We start from the raw sequence: 15,871 nt of genomic DNA, 5'->3' as shown, positions 1-15,871 counted from the left end.
GGGGGGGGGGGGGGGTGGCAAGGGGAAGAGAGGTAATATTATAGGGGGATTGCCTGTAAAGCCACAACCTTCTCCTGTCCTCGGTCTCTGTCAGAAGTTCTCCCTGAGGGGGATCAGCAGGTAATATCAAGGGGAGGCTGTTCAAAAGTATTTGCCAAACTCCTGGAGGATGAGAGTTGCTCTCGATTTCCCACTGCAACGCAAAAGAAAAAAGAGCCCATCTGAACTAGTAATTTAATCTTTAACAATATGGTATGAAAATGAGCTGCCAGTGGGGTGATGCTAGTTTTATGAATTTAAAACATATTGCACTGCATTTGCAGCTGGAAAAAGTTTGAATCTTAGATGGTAATAGAAGAAACTTAAAATTACTTGCTCTGTGTTTCATTAATTCAAAGAAAATTATTCATAAATAGCTGTCATTTGTTCAGTTGTACCACTGAAGACAGTCCTCCATAATTTTCTGTCAATTTTGGGGGGAGTTTAATTGAGGGGTATTATATTATTTTAAAGGAAATAACAGTGATTGGTTACATTTTAGGTCAATCAAAAATGGATGAATAAAGCTTCAGTATTTTCACAACAGAATCTTGCCTCTGGCGTTGTGGAAAAGACATAGCATTCAGGTTAACAGCTAGCTACTGTAAGTTCATAAAATCTGACAAAGCCTAATAATTAAAGCATTTTAGAGGCTAGGCCTATATTTATTTAATCTTTTGAAGGTGGGGTATGTGTCTCGGGAGACTTGACCACTGACCTCAGGATGTCTTAAATCCTGGCTATGTCCCCACCAAAGTTGTCCAATTTTATGCACTGTAGTTTTTAGCGTTGCTTTCTATCTCTGGGCCATAACTGGGCAGGTTTAATAGCTCTGGTTCTGAGCCAGGACAGTGAGGATTTCTGGCGCAGTCCAAGCCACACAAATGGATGCAGCGACGATATTGCTGCTCACAGGCCTGACACCCTGCAACACTGATATTGTCAAAGAAACAGCAGGAGTGTGATATTAAGTGAATTTATATGTATTATCAGAGGAACTATCACTGCTCGGACTGATGGGTGAAGAGTCTGTCGGTATGTTCACACCCTTTTTATCAAGTGTACCTATTCAATACGTAGAAAAGTCTCAATAAGAATGAGTAACAAAAGAAGGCAGGATAGAGGGAAGACATCAGGGAGTAACATTCAATTTGGAGCCATATGACACTAGACATATGTAACATATCTTGTCCAGTTTCATTTAGGGATTCCCAGTCATTAAATTCCTTTGTCTGATTGTGTGCATTGAATGCATTTCCTCAATGAAATGCAATCGGACAGAATCTTTAAAAGCCGCTGTGACCGGCCTTTTTATATGCTCGTATTGTTGTAGTTGTCAGCAACTTCTAAACAGAGTCACCAGGTCTCTCCTAATACAATGGGTAACATGAGGTCTGACAGTGATGAGGGTAAGACAACAGCGCGAGGTAGATAAATAGTTCTTTTGATTTAACCTGTGCCAAGCTTTTCTAACACACCATCAGTCCCGGCTGCCGTGCATCACCATGGCAACCAATGGTCAGGCTGAGCTCAACACAGTACAGTTTTGGTCTTAAGAAAGAAACAAAAAAAAAACAAACAGGAGAACAAACAAAGGCTGCTCTCCTTGGCTGTGATGATAAAACGCAGCGCGGTATTGACACCAGCCGGTGTATTATGCAAATCACCTCGCTTGTGTGCCGTGTCTGCTGCATCTATCATCCAACATCTCGTGCTATTTCATTGTGTCAGTGCACACAGAGCGCAATTAAATTGTATACCTCACAGAATGTATGAGGGCGTCAGGAGATTATTGCTGTAAAATCTTTCAAATAAATCACCTATGAGATAATTACATCACATCATCGCCATAAAGCCTCTGACATTTCCTTTAATCTTTAATGTGAGTATAATGAAAGGCTAACATTAAATTCAACGTGCTTCTACCAAGCTGATAATCGACTAAATGGGTAATTATGATTTAACTGGATGGTTGTGAGTTCTGGGGGCTCGAGGGTGACCTACACGCTTGATGATTGTTCTTGTAAAAAGGACATCCTGTGCTCTGCGGCTTGGCCTTCATTGAGCTGTCAGGAGCTGTGGGGGATGCAGCGCTGTCAGTCTGCCTGCCCACCTCCACCATCCATGGGATCGATCACTCCTAGAGAAACCCAACCACCACAGCTCCTCCAATTACTGCTGATGGGCCACATCTTTCTATCAGAATAGGCGACGGAGCCACACAGCACCTTTCAGAGAGAGAGAGAGAGAGAGAGAGAGAGAGAGAGAGAGAGAGAGAGAGAGAGAGAGGGGCAGAGAAAAAAAGAAAGAGTAAGAAGGGTTGCGCTGAAAAGCGTGCGCAGCTGGTGAAACCTTCCATGTTGAACTTTGCCAAGACGGATGCTGAACTTAGACCCGCCTGTGCATTATTAATATTGACCACTTACACGAGAATAAAGAAGCATTTACTCAGCAACTGACATGCCTGAATTAATCATAGAGCCATACTCAAAGGCACGATGAATTCTCTTTCATGACAAACCTGGCAATTTTTGCTTAAATGACAGATGTCTTCAGAATAAAAAAGGCCACCAGCTCTGTCATTATCTCTGCAATATCATATATGACACACCATCAAAGATTCAGGAGCTGTTTTTTTGGTTGTTTTTTTTCCTCAGGGCATTTTCCACTCACTCAAATTATTCCTCAACAATGACATACATAAAAGTCATTTATTAGAGGAGTGATGGGATTATTGTATGTCTGGGGGAATTTCTGCAGTGGAGTCTTGCAAAGGTCTGATCCAATGGTACCAAGATTCATATAAAAAAGAGGTTACCATAGTGAATTCTGCAGAAAAAAAGCATGCAATTGCCTTTCTTGCCCAAAGAAAAAAAATATATGAAACCATCCTGTGTATTATACTTCTGTCCTGGACATTACTCACGATGGGTCCATCAAGTAGAGGCGGGATTAGAAAGGATTGTCCCTGCAGGGCTCACATAGCTTCTTCCTCAGACCCTGTGTCACACTATAAAATATATGAAAACCCAAGCAGCAGCCAGTACAGTATTGAAGCATGAATTACAATCAAAACTGCATTAAGGAAGAAATGTTCACAGGCACATTTTTACACTTTATATACAGGGAGAGCATATACAGCATGTGTGAAAGTGAGTGCAGGTCCGTCTTTATATGTGATGGCTTACATTAGCAGGTTTCAAGTCAATCAATACCCACACCGCCCTGTCTGGTCTCTCCCTCCACATGGTCCTCAGGCTTCATGTTTCTTCCTCCATCCGTCACTGTCAGATGCACAGACTGTCGTGGTCAGCCCACGTTAGAGCCGCCACAGGTCGCTGCACAGTATGAACTTGTCGGAAAGTGTGTGAATGTGTGTCCGCACCCACACACACACACACACACACACACACACACACACACACACACACACACCAGAATGGTGGTTGAACAGTGTTAGAGCCGCCTGCTGCAATCCATGAAGCCTGGAGTTTGTGCTGTTACTCCATCAAGTCCTGAGGGAGCGTCTTAGTGCGTTGCAGAAGTTGATAACACATGAAATGCATCACTCACTGTTACTGAGTGAAAACCTTATAGCTACAGAATGTGAACTTTCCACAAGCTAGGACAAATGAAACAGAACTTGAAAGAGTGCTCAAATTAAAAAAAAAAAAGAAAATAGAAATCAGGATTAAAATCAATGCAGGAGAATCAGAAATAATATCTTTTTTATTCAATGCATTCTTCAGCCTTGTCCAAACTCCCAGTGCCTCCTTTGCCCACAATGCAGCTCAATGCATGATCAGAGATTCGGGTGTGTGATCCTAGTTGCTAGCGGCTAATGTAGCCTCGAGTGTGCTAAAGAAGTCTGGTAACCTCACTTCTCTCTATCTCAACACGCCCAGCTGTCTGTCAGTTTCTAACTTGTAGTCTTCAGGCCCAACCAACGCCGACTCAAGCGGCATCACATGATAGGGCTGTGCAATTAACTGAATTTCGATTTCGATTTTGGCTCCCAACGATCACCAAAAATAGTACAATCGAGAAAAAACAATTATTTTGCATTTTCTGTTTTGCAAGGACACTCTTATTTTGTCTTGCGTTCTGAATGACACGCGCACATCCGCCCCTCGCGAGGCCACAAAGTCTCTCAGCCAGAGGGAGGCAGGTCGTGTGCGTATCTTCCGCTGGACTTTAAAAACTCAGCGCGAGTAAAGATGGCAGAAGGAGGGCAGCTGCAGCAGCGTTTGGTGAGCAAAAAAAAGGCAAAACCAACTCCGTTGTCTGGGAACAGTTTGGCTTCGATGAATCCGACGACGAGCAGAAACATGCTACGTGCAAGATTTGCCACATGGTTGTCGCTGCAACGCAAGGAAACACCACGAATTTAGATGGCAAAAAAGGTGTGTTTTTTAATAAATGCAACACGTTCCCAGAGTCATGTGAAATAGTCGTGTTACATAATCCTGATTTCAATATTGACCAAAATAATCGTGATTATGATTTTTTCCATAATTGAGCAGCCCTATCTCATGAGCACATTTATCAGACTTTACACAGCCCCCTCTGAAGCCACAGTTTAAAAACTGTATCACAGGGATGACCCACACACCTTTAAAAAAAATATTGTATCTGGACTTCATAAGAAAATCTGATTTCATGTGTGTTTGTGGTGTTTACATAAGCACCGCATTTTCCAAATCACCATCACAAATGTATTTATTATGGTTACTTTAAAGGGTATTAAAGAAAACAAGATTTGTATTAGACTGGATTTTGTGCCTAGACGAGTACTGCAAAGGAATGAATCTAGTCCTTTTCATGGCTTCTTTTCTTTTTAGATAGATATAGATTTCTGTTTCAAGCACCCATTGTTATCAGTAGAGTGGTTTTGATCAATAATTCTGCCAGCCAATTACAGCTGTAGCTGATGTTATTATATAAATGAGCCCCCAACAGTCTGTTTAATTGTACAATAGGCAGGTAGACAGGTGTTCACTCAGTCTATCTCAGTTCAGTCTATCTTGAAAACTATCACTATCCTTTTCTTTCACCATATCACACCTCTTATCAGCGGCCTATTTATATTCAGTGTAGTAACCATAGCTACGCATCCATGGACAAAAGATACATTTTGGGTTAGAGCCTGGTTTTATCTCTCAGCTTTTAACCCCCAATGAACACAGACACAGCTTGAGCTCCTCAGCCTCCCCTGGTTGCTCCACAGTCTAAGCTGACAATTATTGTTGCTTTTTCCCGTCCCTCCGCACTGAGATGACCTTCTGGGCAACTCGGTGTCCTTTAGAATGTTTTTTAAAACACACTTGTTTCTTTCACTTAAACTCTCTTGTGGGGATGTAATAATAATGATGCTACACAAGACCAGATGATACTAATCAGTCAGCTGAACCACAACATGCACTAATAGGTATGACTATATATCGTTCCCTGTGAAGCTGTGAAGTGCCGGCTCCATCGAGTTAAAGCAGAATATTGTGAGATGGAAGAGGATGTATGTGTGTCTACATGTGTTGGTGCGGGGGAGGGCCAGGAAAAAATGTGCTCTTACACCTTGTAATGCAGCTACTCAGTAATACTTTTTAAAATGCAGAATCTTTGAAGTTAATTAGAAGTTTCACATTTAATTCCCACTTTAACATTTGAGATTTATTTCAAGATTAGCTGAATATAATTTACATATTAAGATATCATATTAAATTTCAATATAACCTAGATTAACTAGCATTTAAGTATAACATGTTTAATTAAAGTATGTGTAGATGGGAAAACACAAAAGCTTCTTTAGATGTAGTTTAACTCCTCTTAACTTGAGATAATGACAAGTTATGAAACTTGACTAGAGCAGTTTAATATGTTCACGTGCAGCACACTGAACCATGAGTGATGAATTCAGTTCAACATTACTTAAATGTAAAGTATATATATACGCATATGCCAGTAATGCTGTTCTGATTTCAGTCAGTCTGTCTTTACAGCTACAGTATACATAAAGAAAACAGGTGTTTTCAATAGGTGTTTAATCTTTCAGCATATCACTGCGGGACAAATTGCAGTGAAATCCACGATACACATCATAATGACATCTTAACATAAACATAAGTACAGTGCCTGCATGGAAATCTGTGAGTGATCCTGTTGCTTTTTTTTTTTTTTCCCCCTCACTTATTTCCAGCTCGGTTGAGTTGTTGTTGTAATTTGGTACCACAGAGCATGTTTTAAATCCTGGGGCTCAGGTCGTGTATCTGCGAGTCAGTTGGATCTACATAAGGGACATTCCCCATGGTTTTAAGATAATTACTTTCTTCCCTTATGACAACCCTATTGAATTTAGATAACAACCGATAACAAACCTGAGACACTGCGTGCCCTCTGCATCGCATCTTGTCAATAGGCTGTTAATGTGCCCAACCCTGTCTCATTTTTCCTCGCATGGCATCAGCTGGTCCCCCCTCTCTACAACCACGGCGGCTGCCCACAGGCGAGTACAACCAACACTGTGGCAGATGAGGCCGACAGAGGAAGTCTCATCAATAATGGAGTGGTAGCTGGGGGAGTCATGCAGAGGAATTGTGGTGGAGTGAGTGAGAAGTGCAGCTGGTGTGTTTGTCTCACTTATTCCAAATGGACATTTTGATATAACGCTTCCCAGAGGGCATACATAAGAGGGAGGTGGCTATTAATAGCTGATAGACTGAATAAGTCGACAAATTGCTGCCGTATTTTAGCATTTATGGACATTTTTGTTAGCTTCTCTGCCATTTTTCCCGACAGAGCAAGAAAAACTTGAAACACAAGAAAATATATAAATATGTAATTTTCTTCTTCTGATATTTTTAAAGGCCATGCAGGTGGTTGTCATTCTGCATGATGAAATTGTGAAATACCCAAAAACTGTCCAGCTGAAGTCAGCCACATGGGTGTAGTCCTACAAGACACACCCTACGAAAGCAAAAACAAAAATCTCATCAATTTCCTGTCTGTCAAACAGCGTGTAACTTAACCTCATCAGAGTCCTTAGAGGAGTAGATTCACACAATGATTATCTCTCCTGACAGCTGTACAGATGCAAACAGAAATTCCGTCACAGAGACACAGAGAATGACCCAGGGGCTGTTATACTACGGCAGCGTCTCCTCCCAGCTGCCATCCTGCTCGTTCCCTTTCTTCAATGCCCCTCATTGTATTAGGAAGAGGAGGCCCATTCTTACTCACAACTCTCGTGCTCTTGTTTCTCCAGGGACCGGCCCTGAGGACGTGAGACTGTATGGGAGAGTTTGGATTGTCACCAGTGACACCGCTTCCTCTGCGTTTGACCACCTTCAGCCGCACACGTCTCTGCTCTCCAGACGGCACCAATTAAGGCAGGCTTGAGACGAAGGAGTTGTGACAGCATCCGACGACACCGACACGCAAAGAGGAAAGGAGTACACTGGAGGAGCGGCCTGCGCTTGCTGCAGACGAGCAGAGAGCTGCTTGTGAGTATCCTATTGTTCTCGTTGTTGTGGGGGGAGCCCATTTCCATACAACTGACCAGTGCAATGCTACCTATTCTCATGCATTTTATGTTTTTTCCAGTACAGCAAATAAGAAATGGATTTCATAACCAGAACAAAGAATAAAATTAACATATTGATTTCTTTGTTAGGAGCAGTGTATTTCTATCCAGAGATATTTTTCAAATACATCAGGATACTTTTTATCTCTGTGTAAACTGACAGCCGCGCTGACCTTGACAATCTTGCTTTGTTCTTTTTTTTTTTCATTGTCACTTAACATCCCACATAAAAAAGCACGCTTTGCTTTATTTATTTAGTTTTTTTTTTCTACAAGGCAGCTAAATTTAAAACTGCCTGAGCATCAAAGGATGTGGTTAAAGGTAAGGTAAGAGGAGGATGCAGGTGATGGTACCTCCACCCACTATGTTTCAAACTGTCATGGCTGTCCTCCTACTTTCTGTCTCGCTTCCTGTCCAATAGATGTTCCATTTTCACCAGGAAATCCAGTAGAGGAATTAGGTGGAGGACAGGGGTAAAATTATCTGACAGATCCACTTACCCCTTCTGTCTACGATCCCCTTGGCCTCTGATATTATTAGAGGTTGAAATATATATGTAGGCATATCGCATGGGAGCACGGTGGAGGTGGTTGGGGAGAAAGTAGGGGAGGAGGAGGAGGAGGAGAACGGGGAAAGGGAGGTGTGAAAGCTCAAGAGCCGATGCTGCTGATGACAAAGCCGTGGAAATAATCTTAAGATGTGGAGGCAGCAAATGATGAGATAGTGAGATGGGGGAGAGTGAGAAAGAGGTCTGGCTGTTAAATCGCTTGTAGGCTCTGTTGTCTCCTCACTCCCGAAGAAAAATGTCATGATTTCTTACTGGCAAGCCGAGGGCAAGATGAATCTAAACCTTATATTCTCATATTGGCTTTTGTGCAAACAAACACAGCTGATATAAGACAGGTTAGCACAGAGATCTATAGGACTTGCATAAACCACAGCGCCCGAGGATCACACCACCGGTCGGTAGCAGAGCTCAACACTGCACCAAATATTAAGACCTATGCAGGGAGGTGATGATTCAACTCTCACGTTTGCATCTTTTTTTCCATGTTATTTTATTGGGTTGCATTACATCACGACAGTTGCATTACATTAGATGTTCTTGTATGCAATACTCCCACAGGCAGCAGCGGTCCAGGCGGCTGCCAGGCAAACAGTTTGCTCATATGTGGCTCCGACATGTGAGAAAAGGAAGGATTCCATCACGTCGTCATGATCATAGTTTTTATTTACGATCTCGCCACAAAGCTTAGAGCAAATAGCATATGTTATGTAATAATTTGGATAGCACCCCCAACCCCTTTAATTGGTGTGAGCTGAATTAGCACTGACTAATCAACATCGCCGTCTCTCATCATAGATTTATAGACAACCATGATTGCTGCCAGGGTGAAATTAACTCCTTCAGTCTCGAGGGAAATGTTGAAAGATGACTGGCTGAAACGCACTCCCCCTGTCTCACAAACACACACATACACACACACACACATACACACACACACACACAGAGGCACAAGCACACAAACACACATATATGCAGATGAGACTTGTCTGTTCCTTCTGGCTGTCTCAGTAGAGCTGTCACACATGCTGCGTCTTGGAGCACCAGGAGACCGGGGTTGACTTGAATTAAACTGAGAGGATGTCCTTTCCAGATCTGCAGAGGGCCACCGAGACACATCCGCCCCCAGAGAGAGTCAGTCAAAAAAAGACAGGGAAAGAGAGAGAGAGAGAGAGAGAAATGAATGGAGGAAGAGAAGAAAGAGACAGGAGGGAGGTTGGATATAGGGTGAAGAAGGGGAGGAAGTTAATAAAAAAGAGGCAGGGAGAAATTGTCTGTGAGAGAGAGGGATGGAAGATGAGGTGGAGAGGGAGGACGCTAGCATAAGGAGGAGTGAGGGAGGTTGAAATTGTGTGTGTGTGGGTGTGTGTGTGTGCGTGACACAGTTTGACAGGGAAAGAAGAGGGAGACCTCAGAGAAACTAAGGCCACCAGTCACACCTGGAATATAATTCCCCTCTTTTCCCTCTGCTCTGTCCAAGAGTCACACAGATCTTGGACACACAGATCAGGGTAAATATATACAATACAATATATTCAAATCATCAGATGGGCAAGGTGTTCAAATTCTGTCACCTGCAGTGTTGCATATCTAGATCCAAAATCAATGCTTGCTTAATTGTTCAAAATTAAATTACTGTGAAATAAACAATGCTATGAATGAATGCAGACCTAAATATATGGTGTAATCAAACACCCCAGTACATTTTAAACATTATTGTAATTATGAATGTATTTGCATCCTGATACAACAGCCAGTCAGAGTCACCGGCTCCACACTGATGATCTTGACTGGCAGATAAACACTTTGTGATGAAAATTGGCATGATGTAATACAACTGCGATTGGGGAAAACACTTTAAATAAAATGAGACGTTTGTTAAAAGAATTGACATGATGCGAGAAATTGCTGTTTCTGTATCTTATAATTGTAAACGATCGATCTTTAGAATTTTCAACTGTTGGTCAGACAAAAACATTTCATGACTTTGTCTTTGCCTGTAAGAAATTGTGATGGGCATTTATCATTATTATTATTATTTATTTATTTTTTATATATTTTATAGAACACGTGAGGAATCAATTAATTGAGAAAATGATATGACTGTTTAAAAAAAAAAAACAATTAACCATTGAATAAAACAATAATTAGTTGCAGCCTTATTGGAATTAGATGAAAATGACCTGTAATAAACTCTGCTAAAATAACATATAATATATATATATAATATTAAATTTAGTCTTAAAAAAATATTGGATTATCTCATAATTTCATCATTATATATTTTCTCTGTATTTATTCATATTATTTGTTATTTCTTTATTTAATTTTTGAACACTTTGGGTTTCCATGGTTGTAGATACGTTTGCTCTAAAGACACAGTGGTTTATACGACACAACATATGACTCCTTTGCTATACAGTTAGAAGCACATGGCACCATTTCAGTGCTTGTTGCGGGTTATGGTCTTGCAGTATGAAAGCAGAAAGTATTAGGATAATGTCAATAAACACTACAGTCAGCAATTACAGGTAATACAGCACTCTGCATATTGAGGAGAGAAAATTAAGATGTTGTACTTTGAAAAAAAAAAAAACACGGGTGTAACTACTGTACGTGTTAATCTGCCACAGTCTTTATCACAGCCGCAGCATTCAGACTTATCTCCTAAACAGAAGTTCACTATACCACTGTCTAAACAGCCAGGCACATATACAGTACAGTGCAGTGTATATTTAAAATGGATTACAACAATATCCTGACCTGAGGCTGCCGAGCAGATTTAGAATAGACCACCATTTTCTATATCCCACCTCAAGGCATTGTTATTAACAATAAGTGCATTTCCAATTCTGTTCTATCGCCCTGTGTCTCTCCTTTGCCCTCCATGATAAACATGCCACAGACCAATGTTTTTGTAGAACAAGAAATTGGAACATAAATTATTTATTGAGAATGCGTCTTCCCTAAAAAAAGCATCCGTTTGTATTTTCTCCTCTTGCCTGCAAACTAGGCAGTCCTTGAACTTTCTGCCTAGATTTCAGCTCAGTGATGCAGGGCGAGCTTGTTACTTTTAATACAGGGAAGACATTGCTCATCATTGTCAATCCACCAAATCTGCTGTAAGCCCTTCGCAGCATTTCTTCTGCTCTTTGTCGCACAAGCTCTTTGTTCTGTAATGACACAAACCTGCTATGCAGTGATTCTACAGGCGCCGTTTTTCTCATTTCAATTTCAGGGCATTAGCTGCTGAATCATTCTCAGATTAATGATGAAATTCCAAGCATGACGCGCAATCATTGTGTGTGATTACTTACACGGAGCGGAAATGAGCAGTTCAAAGATATTAATGCACACATTTGGTGGTTTTAGGAAGCGCTTGAATGCATCAGTATTTACTTGGTTTTCCACCTACACTACAATTACATTCGCGCCCTTGGCGGTTTTTCTGTAGTGTTAATTCTTACACGCGAAGCAGGCACACAAATGGCTGACCTAAAAATTTGCAGTTAAGAAGCGGGCTGCCGTGACAGTGAATTACTTTTTATTCTTTTTAGTTTATCTTAGTCTTTTGTAAATCTTTTTTAGACATTTGAACTTGTAATGATTGTAATTGGAAAAAATCCATGACAACAGAAAATGTGTACAAAAACATGAAAACTAGTTATTTCAGTTATCTATCTTGTAAGAACTGATGAAACTACTGAGAGCAACAGCAGCTTGCAACAGCTCTGAACTGGGATGCAAAATGTCGAGATCTTGTGCAAGGACACAGAATTCTCAGACATGGATAATGTCACATTGTAAGGTTAAAAGGAGTGAAAAGAGTTATGCCATGATGCAACTGTTCGTAATCTCATTGTTATCATGAGAAATGTCTCCTAATGTTTCCCTCTTGAACACTGAATTATTCAGCGCACAGCAACCTGGTTTTGGAGTGTAAACCATTCACGGAGGAGTTGTATGGCACAGTTACTGTAACAAACACACCAGATTGCAGGATGCGTGCAGACAGAATGCCAAATCTTGGTGAAAACAAGAAGTAGTTTTAGCACACAAAAGGCCAGAAATGAGCACGGTAGATCATTGAAGGTTCAGTGTTTGAACAACTCCATTCCACCTAAACCAACATGACCCAAATAACTGGTTCAGTCTCACAGACATTTTGGGATTTATCCATGTGCCAGCTGGCTGCAGCGCTGTACGGTACCTGCACACACTGAGCTCCTGCAAGATTAGATAAGTAGGACTGCACTACGGGTCCTGGGGAATTGTGGAAGTTGGTGTTGCGTTGTCTGATGAAACCCACATACGTACAGGCAAGAAGCAGTCATACGTGTACACACAAACACAAAAACACAAGTACAAATAGAAAAGCACAACAGAAACTGGGAGCTCCCGAGGGCTTTTAAAGAGCTTAAATTACCCTGAAGCCCATCAGACCACATCAGTGTACGAATGTGTGTATATATGTGTCACTCGACAGCACTAGGCCAGCCCCAAATAGCCCCAGTTAACAGGACAACGGTCTCAACTAAAGCACAACCCCCCCAGATTTTCACCAATCTCTGTTGGGAGGCAAAGAGGGATACGCCAACATTGTCTTGCCCTGCAGCTATACAGCCCCAACAATCCCCTCTGAGGCAATCTACATGCTCCATTTTGGAGCCTAGCATATGGCCACTGTGTATGATGTTTAGGGTTGGGGAGCAAAATCAAGTTGTTTTTTTTTTTCTTTTATTCCTTACAATTATGGAGAGCTTTGTGCATTTAGTAATAGTCTAAGCCTGTTTACGTCTCACAAGTTTGGATATTAATCTGAAAAACACTGAGCTGGTAGTTGGAAATAAGATGCAACTGTGAGTCAAACCACCTTCTCTAAGTAATTATTTAAATGAGCCATTGTTAACTGCATCGATTGTTACTTTCAGCTGGTGCAAAATGACACAACTAACAATGTGAGAGCTGAAGAAGCTAACATTAATGTCGCCCTTAAAAGCCATGCAAAATACTTTCTCATATAATATATCCTCTGGAATAAAAGTGAAAAGATAAACCTTTTTTCTTTCATTGTTTATAGTGCTTCAACACATACATAAAATACAAGCATTATTTTTTACTGTTACACCCTGCTAATATTAGTTACAAACGTCTTTCCAAAAGACAGACAATAAAGTTACACATAACACAGCACCTGAGCATTTCAGCCTTTGTGTGGCTTTCTTTGATTTTTCTTTCACTTATAGCTGATTTTTTTTTTACAAGATACCGTCACCCTCTCATTCAAAGAGAAAAGGATAAATCAGTAAAACCAGTTTCCTGTTTGCTTTTTTTATTTTTGCGGAAGGAAAGGAAGTGATGCATGTCATCTGGGTGTGAGGACACTGCTCTGTGCCCATTGTGACACAGGCCTGAGATCCGCAGACAGCGAGGTCCGCAGTTGGATCATCTCTAAAAAAGTTATCCAACCCCCTCAGGCTAACTCAGAACTAAGACCCATGTTTCCATGGTAACAATCAGCGACCTGCTGACCAGAGAAATACATGGTTCATAACATGGCGTTTGCACAAGACTGCCAGTTATGAAAAGAGAGAGTTTTTTCGAGAGTAGCAGGAACCTGGTGGAAATACACAGCAGTGAGGACAAACTGTCCTGAGCGTGACTGATGAGTTAACAGCAGCTCTGTGCCCCGCCACATTAATAAACCACAGCATCTTAACTCTGCTACAGGTCTGCGCTGAACCAAGACTTTACGGTGCTGCAAGGTTTTTTTTTACCACATACACAGGTCAATGGAATTCTTGAATTCTTCTGCCATGTTTTTTAGTTTGAAATCAGACTTGAGGGAAGAACTTTTCAATCGTCTATTATACAGCCAACATGAAAGAACATATACTGTACAAAAAAAAAGATCTGTTGAGCCTGGACATCAAGTAAAACAATAAAAAATAAAATGTGGGCAGCTTTTGTGATGGTAAATTACATTAACATAGCTGCTGTTTCTATTCCAGTGAACATTCATCCACCAGGTGTTGTGCCTCTGGGCCATGTAACACCTTGTTTTGGTCTGTAATTGTAGTGCCCCCCTGCTGGGACCAATCAGCATGGCTTTGAAAATATTCTTGGAACCCAGTACTGCGATGCATAATTTTTCAGACACTGAAATGTGAAATTTTGTCAAATTCACATTTCAGTGTCTGCTGATTGTGTGTGCACGCACAAGCAAAGACTGAAAGAATCAAACGTATAGATGAAGATTAACAGTCGTTCTCTGAATTGATCATAGAATATGATCAAAGCAGCGATGGTGGTAATGAATAGCGACATTTAAATGTTCTAAGCTTGCCAACCATGACAAAACAAACTGACACTAACACACATGATTAAGATATAAACACAGACACACACATAGAAGGAGCTGCAACCTCACTGAGGTTTACCATCTGAACGCAGTGATTTGCTGTATGTCTGTAGTGTTCCTTGAGTTCTCAGTTCTGCCTCGACTCGGAGCAGCATAAAAATCTATCTGTGCCTGTCTGAGTTGGACACAGAGGCTAATCAATGGTGAGCCGGTGAAAATCCCCTCAAAATGCTCGACCAGAGGTTATTCCATAATGCAGTACCGTTAGACAGAGGAAGGGTCATTTCTCTGCCCACTGGCATCTCTAAATGCTCGAGACAAATTGAGCATGAGAAAGGCGAGGAAAGCGCAGCCTACTCAAATTCACATTAAAGGTCTTTCCGCAAATTCTCAAAAGAGAGCATGATGCTTTTTTTTTAAGCACTGCTGCCACATTGTTTTCGACTTTGTACCTAGAATTATATATCACATTTGAAACAATTTTCTTCTCCTCATTCTTCTCTTCTCAACTCCATTTTCATTACAAAGACCAAAATCATCTGAAAAATGCAACGTCAGTAAGAGAAAAACAAAAAAACACAGTTAATCACTAATAAACCGACAGAATAATTTTCATTGAAAGCTGTAAACCTAAAACTATATTTCAAACTATTCTGAAATATAGGAATAATGAGAATTTACAGTAGCGAACATATGTCAAAACCTGGATAGTACACTGGAGCTATGATGTAGCGCATAACTCAAGTAAACATAGTGACATTATTACATGATTACAGCTAGATGAATGGTTGTGTTAAGCCAATGACCTTTTCTCCTGCTAAATGTTTGTACTCCATCCATCCAACTAGAAATCTCTGTGCCACATTAAAGGTCAAAGGGCCAGAGGGGTCAGTCAAACTTCAGGGGTACATTCATCAAACTCATGATGACGTATCACCTCCAAGGGGGTTTTGCAAACATGCCAGTTTCATTAGTTACCAACCAAGACATCTGACTGATCTGGATTTCAGTGCAGTGACAAATGTTCTGTGAAAGAACAAGGAGCTTCACTTGAGGCTGAAAATATGATAATTATGATAATCTGCAGGCAGATCGAGATGTTACTCAGATGTAATATGCATGCATTGATGTCAAGTAGTGAAAGCCGGTAAAAACATAATTGGTATCACTGTGCTTCAACATGAGGAAGCTGTTTGGAGGATTGACTGTGCAATAATATGGGTCTTTAAACTAGACGGATTGTATGAGTAAAAAATAGCCTTTGATTTGTGCAATCAGCAGACTTTAGGCAGTACAAGAAGACTCAGGCTAAGGACAGACTGATTGAATG

General features: G+C 40.9%; 1 protein-coding gene across 3 annotated transcripts in view; it reads left to right on the top strand.

Moving 5' to 3' along the window:
- LOC111665446 (galactosylgalactosylxylosylprotein 3-beta-glucuronosyltransferase 1) overlaps positions 1–15,871 on the top strand; it is a 72,803-nt gene that overhangs the window by 27,914 nt on the left and 29,018 nt on the right. For all 3 annotated transcript variants that reach the window (XM_023420452.2, XM_023420451.2, XM_023420454.2), the window contains exon 2: positions 7,298–7,535. The gene's annotated coding sequence lies outside the window, so the exon portion shown is untranslated. The remainder of the gene's footprint in view (positions 1–7,297; positions 7,536–15,871) is intronic.

This window comes from Seriola lalandi, unplaced genomic scaffold (assembly GCF_002814215.2).
Source record: "Seriola lalandi dorsalis isolate HSWRI2012SDOR001 ecotype SW California unplaced genomic scaffold, Sedor1 jcf7180002054642, whole genome shotgun sequence".
Lineage (NCBI taxonomy): Eukaryota > Metazoa > Chordata > Actinopteri > Carangiformes > Carangidae > Seriola > Seriola lalandi.
Note: the sequence above shows the minus strand (reverse complement) of the source record. Positions and strands in the feature narration are given on the sequence as shown.